This window comes from Temnothorax nylanderi, unplaced genomic scaffold (assembly GCF_030848795.1).
Source record: "Temnothorax nylanderi isolate EJ_2023f unplaced genomic scaffold, tnyl_v1.0 TNYL_tig0115_pilon, whole genome shotgun sequence".
In the NCBI taxonomy this organism is placed as follows: domain Eukaryota; kingdom Metazoa; phylum Arthropoda; class Insecta; order Hymenoptera; family Formicidae; genus Temnothorax; species Temnothorax nylanderi.
In genome coordinates, this window is record NW_027249177.1 from 272,477 (window position 1) to 285,802 (window position 13,326).

Here is a 13,326-nt window from a genome sequence, read left to right on the forward strand (position 1 = left end):
TCTTTATATATATATAGTTTTAACTTGTTTATTATCTCGTTGACTGCAAGATAAACCATTGCACCGTTGCTGCAATGTAGTTGCAAGTGTGTTGTATGAGCTCGCTTCTTGTTTTCCTGAACTTCATATATAAAAAAGTACAACAAGACTAAGAATATATTGAAACGGTATAATTTTTGTGAGTTAAGATTTAAATATGTGTGTGTATATATGTACATGTATGCTGTATCAAATACTCTATTCAAGTTAGCGATGACACGTGCACCTGTTTTAAAAGAAACTGATGTAAAATCGAGAAATAAATCTATGTTATCGTGTGAAAAATATATTACTCTAGTCTTGTTATTGTTATCTCTTCTACTATTCGTTATTCTAGCGGCAAAAGCGATGGAAGTAATTATCTTTCTGACAATATCAATAACGGAGAGGATGAATTATCGGAAGTAGCAGCACTGCTGAAGGGGTAACATTTATTGGAAAAATTCTCTCAACCTTTTTTACTCGCTTATTAGATATCCGTTGTATCGAATTATATGATATACGTAGGCGATATCCGGCAGTGATACTCGTACATTGTACTTATTCTTAACATATACTCTGCCTTTGTATAAGGTTGTTTAATTTTTTATTTAATTATTCACGATTCTGTAAATTAAGAAATTGATCATTCTTTCGGCTCATTTACATAAAACTTTATTGAACTAGTACTAATTATTAATTATCATTTACAATTTATTAATATTATTGATACAATATGGATTTAAAATATAATATTGTCTAATTTTTAGAGATTTTATAAACATATATATATAATTTAATTAAAACAACTATATTTATTATTCATTTTTCTACAATTATCTTTATTTAAATTTTTACCAAATTTTATTATTTTCAATAACTGTACACATTATTTTATCATCGAAAAGACATCTAAAAGAACAGTAGAGATAGGTTATACCGCATTACGTTGCAAGAAAGACAATCGGACACGAAATCTGGGTGCCGTCCCGACATTGCAGCTGAATGCAGGTTGATCCAAGGCTGCTCAAAGTCTATACATATATTCGCCGCGGACGAGAAAATCCTCCCTAACAGCATCTGAATATTGCAGCCTCATCCACTCTGACGCATCCACTTCACAAGCTTCGCTTACTCTGCTCGCGTGCGAGGGTTTACAACCTACTTTGAAGACCAATAGCTTCATCGCGAGCACGCATAACAAAAACTTTGCTAATGACAAAAAGGTTGCAGTATATCAACCATGAACAGCTGGGCGAGACAAAGAATGTGCCATTTCAAACATCTTAAGAAAATAATTATGAAGATTATCGGGAAAGTCTTTAAAAATCATTAATATTCTACAATCGTGTTTGCATAATTGCTTCTACACATCAGCTTAACTACATTTTAATCCTTAATCTTTGGAAATAAATACTCTCTAATCTTTGAACATATCTCGTAATACAAAAGAAATTCCGCTCTTCAGTCGTCAAAATTTATAATATATTTCATTTGCAGTCAATATACCTACACTGAACAACACATGAAATTTTAAAACGTATTAAAATGAACAATACCATACCGTACCGTATTTGAAATATTTATCGGAGCAAAATTCTGTTTATATTAGCGTTATAAAAAATTGCAGCTATTCGCCAATGATATGTACAACTAGTAATTGATTAATCTTATTTTTAAAGATAATATAAATTTAAATTATGCAGAGCTAACAGAGATTTGATAGTGAAGAACGTAACATTTGTTATGCATTTATATATATATTTGTAAATTCTTTGCAAATATTAACAATCGGACAATATTTTATTGTTTCTATATATTATTTTTACAAAATTGTTTAATGTAAAATTACTTGCAAAATAGTAAACAAAACAGATTATTATTATTATTATTATGATAATTATGCTAGAAGATACAATGAACAACTAAATTAATTTTGACATTTTTCTTGACGTTACGCGCATGTAAGATATTTTAAAATATTTAGTTTCCGCCAGAGATAAAGGTGAAGTAACACTGACGGATCGCTTTGTAGTAATCGGCTTTTGTTCGACGGAAACAGCGGTTGAGTTTCAAAGTTCCGATCCCCGGCAGTGAATTAGATTGTCATTGCTCCTTAACCCTCTTCCACTTTAAGCGTTTGTTAAGCTTTCAAATAAGTCCCAGCAACGCTCCGGGCTTTAGCGCTCCGAGATCGATAGAGTTGTTTTCGCTGTCTCCAGACACCCGCAGTCCCGCCTGGAATAATATTTTGTCGATTGAAGACTAGTTTGTGTGTATTTCAATCTGGATTATTCTACACGGATTGATCAACACAGAGCTACACTGATAATATCCACAAACACAAAGGGGTGTTTTTCGCAAATTGCTTCATTGTCGAGTCTTGATTTATCGCCACCGATAATAGAACGAATCGTGTGACGAAGTTGCGCCCGTCCCGCGCGATTTTTCACAATCTACTTTCGCGACGATGGGTATATAAAGACCTCGTCCATATGCGCGGAGTAATATCCGCTCGACTGCATTAGCGGTCCGCTCGTCGTCGTCGTCGCCTTGATGAGATTAGTACTTAAAGCCTATCAGACCCGTTTCCCGACCTCGGTCTATTTATTGTCAGAGCGCATCCGAAGACGCGCGCGAGTGGATGGATCGAAGCCCCCGAACAGGAAACACCGCGGAGCGGGTAATCGACCACTTTAGCCGAGGCATTTCGCGCTGAAAATGTCTCACCTCCATTAACCGCGACAAGACATCGAACGTCTTACGTATAATCTTGTATAAACGAGAGGAGATCGATATACGACAGCCACGGAATTTAAACTGCGACTGACCCGATAGGAAGAGCCTTCCCCCTTCTTCCCCCCTCCCACCCCCACCCCCCCGATACTATTCATGCGAATGACGAGGTGTTGCACGAAGATAACTTCTCTTATCCGAAAGCGAGACGCGCCGAGAATCGATGCAGCGCTCCTTAAATCTTCTATCACGACCGAATATGTATGCGGGATGACATTTTAAAGCCCGTATAAAATTGCTTTCTCTACGGTGGCTGAATTATTATTCGAGAATCGATTTGCTGATATTGTTGTAATTTTCTTATATATAATATGTATGTATATAGTACATTTAATTATTGAGACATATTATAGCAATATACTGTGCAATATAGTTTTGTCTGAAATAAAGTTTAGAGAATTGTTACGATAGCGATATTTATTTAGTTCCTATGTATTCTTAAATATTCTCAAATAAAATAATTTTATATTTTGCGGATAATAATGTAACTAAAATAAATTCTTTTTAAATAATTAATGTAATTTACAATATATTTAAATTATGCTAAGCTTAATCAAGATATAATTATAAACTGTCATCGAGGAAACTATACTAAAATAAAACCCACATAAAATGTTATGCTGAATAGATTTCGCATCGACAATGAGCATAAATTACATAAAACATTATGTATAACGAATATTACATTTTTATTGAAAGTTTTTATAATTTAAAAGATGACTTTGCCATCGCACGAAAATGTCAAAGTGACGCGACGATCTTACATAATACATGAATCAATCCGAGACTGGGATAAATTATCCCAGAGAATTTACGTCATGACTCATGACTATACATGTAACGTTTAATACTTAAGTCTTGAGTCTTCCCATCGTACGTCGTGTCTAGACCCATCATTTTGAAGATAAATTTATTTTTGAAGATAATTTTACTTCTAAATGCCTCTGAAAAATGTTTAAAGCTCAAGGAGCACTCGATTTTATTCAAAATATTATAAACTATTGCTAGTAAGAACAACGTGATATTTGATATTTTAATTTATTATTGGCCGTACCAAGTTTTGAATGCGTTTTTAATATATTCATAGAATATTCATAATTGCAATAATATTACGCGTTTTGCATCTTCAGAAGTTCCTCCAAACCATCATAAATCTTACGTTCTTTTGTGAACTTTTAATATCAAAGTGCTATGTGCTGCTTTCATTAACTTCGCAACAGTAATATTTTCCGTAATATTTTATCGTACTGAACATAATTTACTGTTAACGGATACATATACACACAGTCATACGTTTACGTGACTTATATACTTTCCGATAATAACGCTTCGAAAATGATGAAAATAACCGAAGCTGCATTTATCCTCCATTTCTAATGGCAGCCATAAATTGCAGACATTGCGAATGGTTGAAAGCACGAATGAACAAAATATTCACTTTGTTACCCCGATATTAGCTCGTACGAATACATATATTATGAGAAAAGAGAATATAAGACTATTGAAGTTCAAAAGCACAATCTTTCTATAAAATAATTCTTGTAAAATCTTACATAATATTTTATACATTTATTCTACTTTCTATTTTTTATCTGTCTTGTTCTTTTATCTTACTACGTCTCGATTTTCGTTACTTTTATAGTGTTCGGAGTAGGTGTTTGTTTAAATGATGCTCATATTTGTCCTTTGTCGGCATTAACTCCCCACGTGAGTATTTATACAACTCTGATGATCGCGCGCGATCGCGAATCCAATTATACAGCTACGTCGGGCGTGCCACCTTGAAATTATTAATCAGAGATCGCATTCGATTCGATACTAATCCCGTATTACGTTCCGCTTTATCGGTTTCCATCTCGGGCGAGCTTTCGCAGGTAAATGCGAACGGGCGTTCTGCACGCTCGCATTTCACCTGGCAATCCAGCACTCTCGACTTTCGGTGGAGCGGAAAATTCCGTTGCGGAAAACAGCGCAACGGTGTAACGAAAAACGAGCTGGCTGTAAATTTATTTCCTTCCCGCGGGTTTTTTAATTATAATTTGTCGTTTAAACGGTTACAACGTAATTATTGTAGCGATACAAAGTGATAATTTATAGTAACTATGAAAAAATTGTTTAAAATATACATTAATTCATCTTTTTTCGTTGAAATGAAAAAGAGCTTTTAATTTAACGATTATATCTTTTAAAAGGAAATTTTACATCAAAAAATTGGCTACAATAATTTTAAAAAATAAGTTAATACAATGAATTTTTACATATGCTCATAACAATTTTATGCAAAAAATCTATAGAGAAGTCGAGTCCAAGCAAACTTTATGTAATTAAGCAAAATTATGTTATTGAGTGTCGGAAAATTGATAGGGATGTACATTCGAGTTTTGTTGTGGCATTGACATATCTTTAGGCAAGACTTAACTAAGTCCTGAATAACTCGAATACAATGTCTGACGAGGCGCGAAGATTTACTCAGGTCTAACTTCCGCTTTCTCGGTAATGATATAATACCGCTTAATCATATCGCGGAGCATCTCTTATACGCTTATGTTCACAAATTAATTACTGTGCTTGACAATATGGCATTCTGAGCCGAAATTTCCACGAGCATTATTACTGTTGCTATAATTATACAAATCCGAGAGAGAGAGAGAGAGAGAGAGAGAGAGAGAGAGAGAGAGAGAGAGAACTCAGCTTTATTTTGCAATATGTTTATGTGAATTAGGAAATAAAAACTCATAAATATCCACGTAGCCTATAGATGCCTTTGTTTTATAAATATTTAAATAAATTTAGAAAAATTAAAATTAAAGAATTGATATATTTCTGTGTACTTTAATACAAAATCTCAAATACTTCTACTTTTACAAATACTTTTACTTACTTAAATCAGAAACTGTCAGCGTCGGAATTTTCTTCATGTATACAGTCGAGTAAAGTGTGACATGTTTCCACGCGTTTGCTACAATTACTGGCATCATTTGTCACGCGTACGCGCGCGTTTACAGACTCACGAAAGAAAGTATAACTTATTTTACTCCGTGCTTTGTATTTTGTTATGTATTTTGCTTGTCTCGTCGTTCGTAATTGAAACAAGCCATTTGGATTATGTCAAGAAAGAATGACTTGTCATGGTTCAGTTCCTACACCAATGAAGAAATATTGAAATATAAATGGATGAGTTTTTTTTTGTAAACAAATTGATTTGATTAATTTAGAAGTTACAGTACTATACGCGTAGATATATAAGATTTAAAGATGTGATTATACAGAAAGAGAAAAGGGAAAAAAGAATATGCGACATGCAAAAATTATTTTATGCTTTTTAAGATTGTTTTTTTGCGTTTGCTTAATTTATAAAAACTTTAAAATTTATAAAGATTTGAGCCTTACAATATTAAGTTTTCTTTTCATAACAGTTTTCAAAGAGTGCAACGTATTAAAATATTTTCAGACTCTAATAAGTAGAGAGAGAGAGAGAGAGAGAGAGAGAGAGAGAAAGAGATTTTTTTAACATAAAACATTTAAAGAAGAGATTATATATCGTAGAGCAGTTATAATTAAAGATATTCGATTTTTATTGCCAAACAAGATTTATGATGTAAAAGGAGTTAAATGATTTCTTGTTTCATAACCCCTGGGACAAACGCTTAGCCAAGACTTTGATGTTTAAGCTCATCTTCCCAGCTTTCATGTTATCTTCACAAGATACATATAAAACTTTACTTCAAGATAAATAAGCCATTTTTGTTTTTCAACGACAGGCTTGAAGAATTGCAATTCTGAAAGCGATATTTTGAAACCTTTCTTAAGCACTATGCAGCTTCGTTATTTTTGAACGACCGTAACATTAATTTTTATTAATTATTAATACAAGAGTATAAAAATGTCAACGACGATCAATAAAGTAACGAACATGTCGCAAATTATTGGAGAAGCGACAAGGGGGTGTTTCTCTTTCCTTTTTCGTTTCTCTGTCGCTTTGTATTCTTTTTTTTTATCAGAGAAACGCGAATAGCAGTATAGCATACGTGATTTATGGTAAAAATAAATATCTATTAAAATATCGATTGATATCATTCGGTTTTCCGATACCATGGCGCGGTCCAGATATAAAAAACACATTCAGCGGATTTCGCGAAAATTATTGTTCTCTTGTTTTAGAAGGTAAACGCGCCCGCAAAAAAAAGCAGTGCAAGAAACATGGAGAAGCTTTTGGCGTAGCTTCAAATACGGAACATCTGAGATTTCTCATACTTTCTTTCATGTAAGAACAAAATGTGAAATAAATTTTTCCTTGAGAAAAAGTCTGGAAATCTAAGAATTTCGGTGTTTCACAAAAATCTTATATTTTGTTTAATTCTAAGTGAATATTATTTCTCTAATTGCTTTAATGGATTGTTAATTAATAAACATTTAAAGTCGAAATTTAAAAAATCAAGAAGAAATCAGAATAATAAAAAAATGCTGCAATATTCTCTCTCATTTTATCGCCATTGTAGCGATTTCTCTCTCTTTCTCTCTCTGTTTACTGCAATATAAATATTATATATATGTATACATATATATAATTTTATTATATTCTTTCTTCGATGCAAACGTTCAATAGCATTAAACTACGAGTGTTCAGTGAACTATGTGAATTATATAAAGCGCTTTCAAGCTTGAAAAGCTTTATGCAAATCAGTATATGATGCTTTTCCCAACAACTCAAATGTAGTATCATTGATATTGTCAAATTGTAATCAATAAAACATTTCATTGAAATAACATTAGTTAGTTAAATTGTTGCGAATATATTGTTTGTGTAGTTTATTGTTAAAATAACAAGTGTTAATTATGAAACTCTAACGTATTATTATATAATAATGAACTGTAATTATATTCTAACTCTAAATCTATTATTATTATAATTTTAAACTTTAATATTTATATTAAATAACATCTATACCATTATATAAAATCCTTACGGGTGGTGTATGTTTGTGCGTTATTAACTTAAAAACTATTGGACCGAATTTTTACCACAAGTATATAAAATAGGGGTAGAATTTTCCGGAAAGTGCTATAGAGTGTGTAGTTTTTCTGGAAACCGATTTTTTTAATTCTTACGGGTGATGAAATTAAAAAAATTAAAAAAATCAGTTTCCAGAAAATAGATAACGAAAAACTATACATTCTATAGCACTCCCCAGAAAATTCTACCCCTATTTTATATGTTTTTAATACAAATTCGGTCTATCTATACTAATATATAAAATCCTTACGGGTGGTGTATGTTTGTGCGTTTTTAACTTAAAAACTATTGAACCGAATTTTTACCACAAGTATATAAAATAGGAGTAGCATTTTCCGAAAAGTGCTATAGAGTGTGTAGTTTTTCGTTACCGATTTTCTGGAAACTGATTTTTTTAATTTTTTTAATTCTTACGGGTGGTGTATGTTTGTGCGTTTTTAACTTAAAAACTATTGGACCGAATTTGTATTAAAACCATATAAAATAGGGGTAGAATTTTCCGGGGAGTGCTATAGAGTGTGTAGTTTTTCGTTACCGATTTTTTGGAAATCGATTTTTTTAATTTTTCTAATTTTTCGGGAAATAATTGACCAAATCTCAAAGAATTATAGATCAAACAGGGGTAGAATTTTCCGGGAAGTGCTATAAAGTGTATAATTTTTCGTTACCGATCTTTTTGGAAGCCGGTACCGAAATTTTTTCAATTTTTCGGGAATTAATTAACCGAATCTTAAAAAATTGTATATGAAGTAGGATAGAATTTTACGGGGCGGGAGAAAGGGGGGAGAGGGAGGGAGGGAGAGAGAGAGAGAGAGAGGGACAGAGAGAGAGAGAGGGAGAGAGAGAGAGAGAGAGAGAGAGGAGAGGAGAGGAGGGAGAGAGAGAGAGAGAGAGAGAGAGAGAGAGAGAGAGAGAGAGAGAGAGAGAGAGAGAGAGAGAGAGAGAGAGAGAGAGAGAGAGAGGAGAGAGAGAGAGAGAGAGAGAGAGAGAGAGAGAGAGAGAGAGAGAGAGAGAGAGAGAGAGAGAGAGAGAGAGAGAGAGAGAGAGAGAGAGAGAGAGAGAGAGAGAGACTATTTGCGTGTCTTATTACATATGTCCTCCGTGGCGAAGCCCGGGTAACCAGCTAGTATTAAATAAAATTATTTAGGGATTTTTTGAAAAATAACTAGATTGTAGCAACAGTAACAGTTCTTAGAATATAAGGTATTGAAAATAAAATTATTATATTTCAAAAACTTGAATTTAAGTATTAGTTTACTTAAAGATATTTAATGAGAAACGTTAAGAAAATTGTAGAAAAGTCATAATACCTATTTAGCAGAAATTTCTTAAGAATGGCAAAAAGTTTAGGATTTGTTTATGATCATATTTAAAATAAAAATACAATTGCCTTTTTAGTCCAGAAATGGTAAAGAAAATAACGACTAAATTTGTAATTTCCTTTTAGTTTGTACGATTTATATTACTCGTCGCTACATATATTCCCCACAGATCTTTAGTAAGAAGTGTTTCAAAATCGCTACTATTACGTAATAGTTCTCTAATTTGTAAATCGGCGCAAATCATTGTATTAATACAACTCCGGAGATTTATTGAACGCGTCTAGATAGATCATTCACCTCGCGACGATCAGATTCATTTAAAAATTTTTATTTGTTTCCTGTCGCTGAATTCACTCGACCTCGTGAAAGAAGAATCGTGCAATATCCGAGGATTTTTTAATAGAATGTCAATTATTTTGATTTATACGAAACCCAATAAAAATAAAGGATATTACTACTTCGATATTATATTGAATTACGCGTTCAGCCGGAATGGAAAGCGACTACAAGTTTATAAATCACGCCACTTAGTTTATTTTTCTACAATTTGCTCCAATTCCCTTGGTGTTCCCAACCGTTTTGAGCGTACGGATTTCACGGTATCTCGGTAAATCTGTTTGTAGGGAGATTATAGCCGTTCGAATTTCACCTTCAATTAAGTATCTCGATCTCGCGTTCCACGTATCGATAGCCGAGCTATATAGTTTGATCGCATCTCTAATTGAATTACCCGAGATTTACGCGGATAGAGTTCATCGTGCATGCAAGATAGGCATTTCTGACTTTGCAATCAAATGTAAAAATGAGACACAAAGATAGGAATGAGAAACAAAACGTAAAAAATAATATGTAATACTAACGTAATAAATTTATATTTAGAGATAACAAAGTCATAAAAATATAACCAAGCACAATTGCTTAGCGAATCGACGTAAAAGTTGAAATAAAAATCTCGGTAAATCAAATATCTCTAAAATAGCTGTAACGTACAAGATTATTTTTACATTTTCGACGTGCACAAGTCGCGCGATAATAAAAATAATTCACGCGCGAAGAACAACACGCGCTTGGCGTTTTCTAATTTCTCCACGCCGCTGCATCTCTTCGCGGTAAGATTTACAGCGGCCGCAATTTTTTCTCCATTCGTAGGTTTTCCGTGGCGAAAAAAGAAGCGGCTCTCCACCTGAAACCACCTGGAGAGCGCGGCTATAAAAATTACCGCCCCGACACACGCTACAGGGTTGCATAAAATTACGCGCATATAACGTGACGGTCGCGGGAGATACATACGCTTTGATTTTCGTAACGGCGCAAACAAATCAAATTTGCACAGATATATATGTGTAACTCGCGAATTGACGTAGGTGAAAATCAGTGGAGTAAACGCAGACCGGTGGATGGTCGGTGGAACGTTTACTACACCGATCTTATAAAACCGTATTTATAAGTCTACACCATGAAGACTTCTTACATCATGCTGGCGACCACAGTCTCTGAGTGTCCTTGACTCTAGATGCTAGAGTCCCTGTATAAGATGCGAGACGCCATTTTGTTACAAAATAGCCTCAGTGGCCAGACTCTCATATAGGGACTCTAGGTATGAATCTAAATCTGATTTGCAGCGAAAACGATATTATCTATAAACGACGTTATCAGAATCGCAAAAGTCACTCGTGATAAAAGATAAATTAGCAGTATTGAAGCAATAATAGTAATTATTTATTAAATATGAATTTTATAAAAACATAGGTCTTGTTTTAGTTTTTAAAAAGTAATGTGACACTTATAAAGATAATATCTTCTTTGTATAAATTTTAGAATTCAGCTTAGTCCCACATTTCCGAAGCTCAAATCCAACTACCATATAATTTTTGTCATGTGAATTCTGGTAACGAGATCGATAGTAAGTGCGGTACCGCCCACTTCTGAATTGAGTTTTCCTCATAATTCTCCTTTCAAACGAAATTCTAGTATGGCATGTAGCCAACGTCCTAAGTTCGATCGTAAGAAACAAGTTTTGTCAGAACCAATTTAACCATTTTTGCATGAATAAAATATGCACACACAATTCTTACAAATGGTGCAACAGTTTATAGTCCTGATTAGAAATCAACCAGGATTAATTTGAGATTATTAAATCATCACAGTTCCTACATTCAATCTAATTTTCTAAATTAGTTCAACACAGTTTTATTATTCTTAAAATATAAAAATTTGATGAAAGGTAACAGTAATGGATATATTAATTTACATAAATAATTAATCTTCAGGACACTAAAATCAAACGAAGCGCGTAATGTGTCGTAATTGTTTATTTATCAAAATTAAATTTTAAGGAACGGAATATTTAGCGTACATTTTAAGACACTTTATAATAAGTTAGATATTTCGTAGCAGTAAAACTGCCTAATATGCAGGCTTGTTGTTTGTCTTCGACGCGCACAGATTGCGCCGGCACGTGAACAAGATCATCAACACGTTATCATTCGCACGGGAACGCTCGAGCAGACAGGTAGGGCTGTGAATCGCTCTGCATGTCGTCGTATTACTCGAAACGCGGTCGTTCTTCGAACGATTAACAATTATTGATCCGCACGGTCTCAAACTCACACGATCAGCCATTCGTAAACGTTCACTATCTATTATAGTTCTAAAGCGATAGCTTTTGTCGAAGCAAATCCAGGATGATTCTAAATTATTGTCGGAATTTCCGTGGCCTATAATTTTCAAACCGGAAACAACGAAATAAAACTGCTTACAGAATATGGAAGTGTAACTCAAAAAATTTTACTGCTTACAGAATATGGAAGTGTAACTCAAAAAATTTTATTTCATAACGCTGTGTTCACCGCATTGATGTCTGGAAGATAATATAACATATTAGAAAATGGCGACTGTTCAAGAGAAAGCAATGTGCGGTACTTTGATGGTTTTTCAAAACAAAGTTTGTTATCACAACGCAACATCGTTACAGAACTCAATATGGAAAAGCTTCACTTTTAGATAATCCAACGTTGATTAAAGCAATTTCAAGAGACTAATGTTTGGCACCAAAAAGGAGCGGAAAGACCGAACACTTCGCAGGAAGATGTTGATCGAATCCACGATGAACTGAAGACCAAGAATTGTTGCTGCGATAGAAACAGTTACACCGCAAATGCTGGAGAACACTTGGAGGAAAATTAATTATTACTTGGAAATCTTACGTGCCACGAAAGGCGCGCATGTTTAGCATTCTGCAATATTGATTCTAGCTAGGTAATCTAACTTTTTCAGTTATACTTCCATATTCTGTAAGCAGTTATTTTGTTGTTCCCGGTTTGAAAATTATACGCCACGGAAACCCCGACAATAAGTTAAAATCACTCCGTATATTCTGCACGGTTTATTCGTCGAGAATGAGATCGAAGAAGTACCGGAGATTGTATATACTTCACAACATATAGGGTGACAATTATTTATGTATAAATTAATATAATAAATTAATATAATATTAATAATAATATTAATAAATTATTTATGTAAAGACTTTTTGGATTTTTTGAACGCAGTATTGTATCTTCTATCGAATTTTTCAACTTATGTTTATTTCTACCAATGTAGATTAACTATAATCTCGATTTAACTTATCTTCTATCTTTTTTTAATTCTTCGAACTAGAAAAAGATGAAAAGTAAGTTAAACCGGGATTAAAGTTAATCTGTATTGGTAGAAATAGACATTAAACGCACTATTTTCCAATCGAGAGTGCAAAGCGGTGTACGGATCACCGAATCAAGTTATTCAAATGACAGCATGCTACATTATTCATTAATTTGTAGTGCAAGAAAATAGAATATTCAGTGTAATTTAAATATTTCGTACGACAAGACTGACTCGCGTACGGCCTTTACGTTTATTTTTGCGGCAACCGGCGCGCTGTTTCACGTACAAGGCTAACGTGTTGTCATTCGCACGGCGCGAGCTGTTCCGTTTGTCTATCCATTATTCCTCGAAACTCCATCATTCTTACAATTACCGACAATCCGTATAATTAATTAACTTTTACGATACGCCAATCGCGCTTGTTACATCCATTAATTTATTAAAAATCCTTTCTGCACAGAAAAAAAAGAAGTGTCAAATCAACATTGATATACTTGTATATACACAAGAATATATAATCTTCTTATAAGA

The 13,326-nt window shown here is 33.5% G+C and overlaps 1 long non-coding RNA gene across 1 annotated transcript; it reads right to left on the bottom strand.

The window, feature by feature from the left end:
- Window positions 1-1,800: 1,800 nt before the first annotated feature.
- Window positions 1,801-2,837, bottom strand: LOC139776241 (uncharacterized). Its single transcript, XR_011719042.1, has 2 exons — window positions 2,749-2,837; window positions 1,801-2,256 (listed from the first exon to the last, which is right to left on the bottom strand). It is a non-coding gene; the product is annotated as an uncharacterized lncRNA (long non-coding RNA).
- Window positions 2,838-13,326: the final 10,489 nt, after the last annotated feature.